We start from the raw sequence: 7,519 nt of genomic DNA on the forward strand, positions 1-7,519 counted from the left end.
AATGGAATACTACTCTGCATTGAAAAATGAGGAACTCATGCAATATTATCCAAATGGGTGACCCTGGAGGACATTATGCTGAGTGAAGTATCTCAGTCACAAAAGGACAAATACTGCATGGTGCCACTGTTGTAAAACAAGACTGACATCATGGTTGAGGGGGAGACTGAGAAAGATGGGTTCAGTAACATATACTGCATTGAAACAGATGAGGGAGAAAACTGTTTAAAAGGGATATGTGATTAGGTGTTTTTGTCATGATAGGAGTCCAGAGCGAAGCCTGCATAGTGGAGTGGACCTGGGGTGGAGGGTTTGTAAAACAATGAAAGAATTTTACTTTTCCAAGAGGGTGATGTACGAGGGGGAAGGGTTGGGAGGGGAGAAAAGTGCAACAATGAATTAATTGAAACCCAAAATCTCTGTAAATTTTCATTGAAATGAATAATAAAAAAGAAAAAAGAACTTCATCCACACATAGGATCAGTATGGCAGTCTTGTCACTCAGCATGTACTGGAACATGGTCTACCTGAAGACAAAAACAAAATTGTTTCTGAAATCAGAGGATAAGCCCCGAGTCAACACAAATTTGCCAGCAATCTAGTAGAAAAATATGTTACTCAAGCTTCCTGTGCTGAGAGAATGTTACTGATTGATGACGTTTGCTTTCAGAATTATGGTCCTCACAGTGCCTTATACATCATGATGAAGGACCAGCATGCCAATTATGTGGTTCAGAAGATGACTGATATGGCGGAACTTGCTCAGAGAAAGATACTTATGCACAAGATTTGACTTCACAGTAGTGCGTTGCTCCAATACGCATATGGGAAGCATATACTTGCCAAGCTTGAAAAATATTATCTGAAAAATAGCTCAGATCTTGAGCCTTTGACTGACCACCAAATGAAGTGCTTTAAAGGCAAAGGAGAAGTTAGTTGATTTAACCATGTGAAAAGAGTGCTTTGTGAATTATCAAGACACAATTCAACTATGGATCTTCAAGTTTTTTAAAATAAAACTATTTATTCATCTACCTATAAATTTTTTAAGGTTCTTGTGTATATTTGGGGAGTGAGTGGGGAATGATAAAATGTTATCCAGCCCTAAGGGAAGACCTATAAGATTGGATTGCTGGGAAAGCACAGAATGTATGTATATATATAATATGATGTAACTGTATAAAAAATAAACAGAATAAAAAGGCCCTGTCAAATATTTTGTAAATTTTTACCTTTTAAAGTAACAGAAATAGTTTTTAAGGAAAAAGTATTTTTTTAATAAATTGACTTGCAGTCTGGTAGGTCTGTGACCCCATAGCACAACAGGTTTCTCCATACCTTTTCAGTCTGTAGGCAGAACAGATCATTCCGGAAGCAGGGCTTTATGAGGAGGAATGTGGCATTAGGATTGGAGGAAGACTCATCAACAACTTGCATTATGCAGATGACACAACCTTGCTTGCTGAAGCTGAAGAAGACCTGAAGCACTTGTTGCAGAATGTCAAGGACTATCGGCTTCAATATGAATTGAAGCTAGAGTCAAGAAGACAGAGATTCTCATCACTGAGCCAGTTGGCAGCACCATGATAGATGGAGAAGAGATTGAGGTTGCTAATAATTACAGCTCGTTCAACTCCTCAGTCAACACTTTTTTTTAAATTATTACTAATTTTAATGGAAGTTTACAGAGACTTAGGATATCCATTCATTCATTGTTGCACTTTTCTCCCTGCCCACCCCTCTTCCCCAATTCGCTCTTCTCTTCGAAAAGTAAAAGAAAAATTCTTTCCATTTTATACAATCCCTCCCCCTCCCAAGTCCACTCCACTGTGCAACATTCATTTTGGACTCCTGTCATGGCAATAATACATATATCCCTTTTAAATATTCTCTCCATCATCTGTTTCAATGCATTATACATTATTTATCCCCTCTTTCTCAGTCTCGCCCGCAACCCCAATATCAGTCCCATTTTACAACAGTGGCACTATGCAGTATTTGTCCTTTTGTGACTGAGATATTTCATTCAGCATAATGTCCTCCAGGATCACCCATTTTGTATAATAATTCATGAGTTCCTTGTTTTTCAATGCAGCGTAGTATTCCATTTTGTGAATATACCAGAGCTTCTCTATCCATTGGCTTGTTGGTGAGCACTTGGGTTGTTTCCAGTTCTTTGCTATTGTGAACAAAGCCCTCTCCAGAGTGCTAAAAAGCAGTGATGTCAGTCTAAAGACCAACGTGTGCCTAACCCAAGCCATGGTTTTTGCAGTTCTTGGCTATGCATCAGAGAGCTGGACAATGACTAAGGAAGGCAGAAGAATCGATGCCTTCAAATTGTGGTGCTGGAGAAGATTCTTGAACATACAACGGACTGCCAAGAAAACAAATAGGTCTGTTTTGAAGAGGATTTTGAAGCTCCATCTCACATACTTTGGGCATGTGGCCAAAAGAGGCCGGTCCTTGGAGAAGGACATCATGCTTGGAAGGGTGGTAGGACATTGCAGGAAAGGAAGACACCAGATGAGATGCATTGATACAGTAACTGGGGAAATGGGGTTTGATGTGTTAGACTTAGTGAGACTGGCTCAGGACAGGGCAGGGTTCAGAGCTGCCATACCATAGGGTGGCTGTGGGTTCAGGTTACTTGATGGCACATAACAACAACAACAACATATAGAATTATAGTACTATCATGCAAATAAATACTCAGCAAATAAAAATTATTTGAAAAGAAAGTAACCTATGTTATTTACAGTGTGCATGGTTTTAGTACAAATACTGCCCTATGATATCTCTGACAATGTAAACTATTGTAGTATTGTGTATGTGTGTGTGTGTATATATATATATATATTTGTTGTAAGAAGTAAAATAAAACCCCACAAAACAAAATCATGGTGACACTTGTATCAAGCTAAGTGCACTAAATGAAAAGTTAAGGTTCATGTTAACTTTTCAGTTTGGTTTGCAGTGAGAATGAGTGGAAATTTGTATTTTGTTTTGCTTATAGAATTACAAAGTCAGGAAATGTTGAGCTTTATTTTGCTTTTTAATAGTCTATCCAGAAAGTAAGAGCTGGAGAGAAGTAAAAAGGGACCACAGCATTTAAGCATGATTACATCCTCAGATAGCTTTTTTTGCTTCCTGTAAATATATGTATTGTGTGTGTAGTAATAGATTTAAGTTTACACTTTGAAAGCAAATCTTGTTTCAATGTTTAGTATTGAAAGCCTTTCTTATTTAGTAGTGATGCTTACCCTGGGTTGTACACGTGTACATTTATAAATTTTCATGCTGTAAATAGAATTTGTTTTCTCTCTTTGGGAAACATTTGCATTTTAGTGTACATTTATGTCCCTGCCCTCTTTGACTTGGCATGTAGTGTTGAATAATGGAAATTTATTTCTCAAAATCAAGAGTGCTTTTTAAAATTACCTTTATATGGTTTCAGAGGTATGAACCAGCTTTCTTTTTATTATTGTGATAGATATTTTGTTTTATAAAATAGTTGTGATTGTTAATATGCTGTGCTAGGATTTGGTCACTTTCATTTGAAGTCAGGACATAGTAGAAAGTATTAGACTGAGATATTTGGTAAACATGGAGGCCAGTGCCTTTTCCATCTTACTAAATGTGATGTGACTTTTTAAAAAATTATTTTACAGCATATTCTTCCAATTTAATTTTTATATCATTCATTCATTGTTGCACATTTTCCTACCTGCCCACCCCTCCCCCCAGTTCACTTTTCTCTTTGGAAAAAGATTCTTTCATTGTTATGCAATCCCCCCCAACTCTCCCGCAACCCAGCCCACAGTCCGCTTTACTATGCATTTCTTTTTCTGGAATCTTGTCATGAAAATAATACCTAATCATATATTCCTTTTAAACAGTTCTCTCCCTCGTATGTTTCAATGCAGTATACATTATCTATTCCCTCTTTTCTTAGGTCCTCTCCAACCCTGATGTCAGTCCTATTTTACAACAGTGGCACTATGCAGTATTTTTCCTTTAGTGACTGAGATATTTCACTTAGCATAATGTCTTCCAGGGTCACCCATTTTGTATAATAGTTCATGAGTTCCTTGTTTTTCAATGCAGTATAGTATTCTGTTGTGTGACTATACCAGAGCTTCTTGATCCATTTGTTTGTTGATGGGCACTTGGGTTGTTTCCAAATCCTTGCTACTGTGAACAAAGTAGCAGCAAACATGGGTGTGCATGTGACTTTTTTCTTTGTAAAAAAAAAATAAATAAAAAGAAATAGGTAAACCATTGGCAAGCTTAACAAAATACAAGAAAAAGACATAACTAACTTGACTATAAAATGAAAGAGGTGACATCACAACAGAACCAGCCAAAATGAAGTCTATAATATTTGTATATTATGAAAAATTATATTCTAGCACATTAGAAAATCCAGAGGAAATGAACAGATTCCTAGAAACCCACACCCTACCCATATTGACATAGATAGAAGGGGAATACTTGAACAGACCCATCACAAAAGAAGAAATAAAGATAAATATAAATGAAAATAAAAATACTTCCCTTAAAAAAAAAAAAAAGCCTGACCCAGATGGCTTCATGGGTGAATTCTACCAAACATTCAGAGCCTAACAATCACCAATTCTACTTAAATTACTACCAAAAATAGAAAAAGAATATTCCCATAGTCATTATATTTAGCAAGTATAATAACCCTTATACCAAAACCAAGCAAACACATCTCCAAAAAGAAAACTGTAGAACAATATCAATCATGATCACAGATGCAAAATTCATGAACAAAATCTTGACTAACAGTATATTTTAAAAATTCATCATAACGAAATGGGATTCATTGCAGGGATGATTCAACATGAGTAAAATATTAATGTATTTTATTGTGGCATCCATTTCCTAAACAACATGCCTCCAGAAACTCTATGAGTGTTGATAAATGTCAATAGTTGTAGAGGGGCTTCAGGCCTTTTGTCCATAAGGTCTCTATGAGTCATGCTTGATTCGAAGGCAATCAACAACAACAACAGCAGCATATTAATAAAGCATAAGAACCATATGACCCTATCAATTGGTGCAGAAAAAGCCTTCAACAAAATCTAACACCTTTTCCTGTTTAAAACACTCAGCAAAATAGGATAGAGGGGAATCACCTCAACATATTGAAAAGAATATATGCAAAACAGAGAGACAACCTAATTCTCAGTGGAGACAGACTAACAACATTCTTGCTGTGAACAGGGACCAAACAATGTTGTCTGCTATTACCACTCCTATTCAGTATTGTTTTGGAAGTTCTAGCTAGGTCACTAAGGCAAGAGAAGGAAATAAGAAGCATCCAAATTGAAAAAGAGGTGGTGAAATTGTCACTATAGGCAGATGACATGATACTGTATACAGAAAGTCACAAAGACTCAACAAAAACCCCTGTTAGACCACGTGGTAGGATATAAGATCAACATAAAAATCAGTAGGATCTTATAGTGAGTTTTATAGTTTTATTTATAAAGGTTTTAGTGTCTTTAGATAGGTTTCTTCATGGTTATTTAATCTAGTGCAATTTTCTGTGTTTTCTTTGTTGCTGTAGATAATTCCTACTAATTTTTGTATCCTGCCATTCTAATAAATTGATATATTAGTTGTAAAAAAATCAGTAGGATTTCTCTACAGTAAGAAAGCACAGAAAAAGAGGCTCCAAAAGCAGTACCCTTTAGTAGCCACAAGATGAATTAAACATAAACCTAACTAGAAACACAAAAGATTGTTATAAGGGAAAGTGCAAAACACTACTAGAGCAAACAATAAAAGTTTCCTAACTTAATGGGAAAATATTCCCCGTTCATGGATAGAAGATACAGCATTATAAAAATGATAATCCTACCAAAAACAATCTCCATGTTCAACTCAATCCCAATACAGGTATAAAATTTATTCTTCAAGGACATAGAAAAGGCATGTACAATTTTATTTGGAAAGGCAAAGAGATCCAGAATAAGCAAAGCTCTTCTGAAAAACAAAAATAAAGTAGAGGCATTTTACTCCTGATCTCAACACCTATTACATAGCCATAGTTAATCAAAACAGGATGGTATTAGTACAATGATAGACAGGCTCATAAATCAATGGGACAGATTTTTTGACAAGGTAACAAAAACCATTAAATGGGGAAAGACAGCCTCTTTAACAAATGGTGCTGGCAAATCTGGACAACTTCCTGGAGAAATGCCCAGCGTGTATCTGGAAGGAGAAGGGAAGAAAGGGGGTGAGGCAGAAAAGAAAGGGAATCACTGAGATAGCAGAGGTTGATGTGTGGAAAGTTGGTCAAGGAGTGAGAAAGTTTCAGTGGGGACTTTGAAACAGGGTGATAATAGGCATAGATCAATGATTACTAATCATAACAAATATAATGTATCTGAATTATAAAACACAGTGTACATGAATGAAACAATGTATCTGAATTGTTGTATACAACACAAAGTACATGTACAAAACAAGATGAATATCAATGATTGTATGCAAAGCAATAAAATTTTCTTTTAAAAAGCCAACTCTGCACTTTCCTGGCACCAGAACATGCTGTGATTACTAGACAATTTGAAAATGAGTGTTAGGTCTTGTCTTGAATAAATAGAAATATTTTTACTGTTCCAGGTATTGACCAGGCTGGCTTTGCAAACTCTTTCTTAATTGAGGCCACAATGAGGTTATCAAACACTGTATTCTGGGCAACTGAGACCAACTATAATGGCCATTAATAGAGGGACAGCCTATGCACATATTCCACAGCCAAGAGCTTCCTGCTGACCTGGACCTCTCCTTGAATTGCTCCCCACCACACACACCCAACAAGCCCTTGCAGTTCTCGGTGGAAAAAGGTGCCATGTGCATCTTGAGAGCTCCTCCTCCTCCTTTGAAAACTGAGGTCAATTTTTCGAGATATTTGCGTGCCTGCAAGATGCCTTTTTCCACCCTGAAAGTTAACCTATTGTTTGACTAAAGAATTCTGGATTGGAAATGCTGCTGTTAAGTGCTGACAAGTCACAGGTGACTCATAGCGACCCTATGAACGAAAGTCCTGGACACTTCCTGTGTAACATTCATCCTTTCTCCAGGTTCATACGGTTTCCAGAGGCAAGCTATTGTGGAGGTGGATGCCACTCCTGCTTCCAAGCTTGTTTTAATCGGGGAGCTTCACCAATCACTGTCCGCCGTGGGTAACCATTCTCGCATTTGACTCATCAGTGTCACGGTATTCGGCTTCACAGCAACCACGAGTTGCCTCTGTATAGCAAGTGGACATATAAAGGTTACATGAATGCTTCCAAGTTTAAAAACATTTTTTAAAAGTTTTTAACTACTCCTAACATAAAAAAGGCTGAAAGAATAAAATGCCAACAAAGAAACTTGAGAAGGAACTGACACTTATGTAAGAGGGGAGACAATAGTAAGTTTTCCTGGAAGTTGATGAGGAAAGTGTACACATATGGAAAAACAAGTGTCTAATTGCATTGGG

The 7,519-nt window shown here is 36.8% G+C and overlaps 1 pseudogene; it reads left to right on the plus strand.

Annotated features, from left to right (window-relative positions):
* Positions 1–918, plus strand: part of LOC102867381 — a 5,716-nt pseudogene extending 4,798 nt beyond the window's left edge.
* Positions 919–7,519: the final 6,601 nt, after the last annotated feature.

Source organism: Elephantulus edwardii, unplaced genomic scaffold (assembly GCF_000299155.1).
Source record: "Elephantulus edwardii isolate Elephantulus edwardi_28Jun2011 unplaced genomic scaffold, EleEdw1.0 scaffold00234, whole genome shotgun sequence".
NCBI lineage: Eukaryota > Metazoa > Chordata > Mammalia > Macroscelidea > Macroscelididae > Elephantulus > Elephantulus edwardii.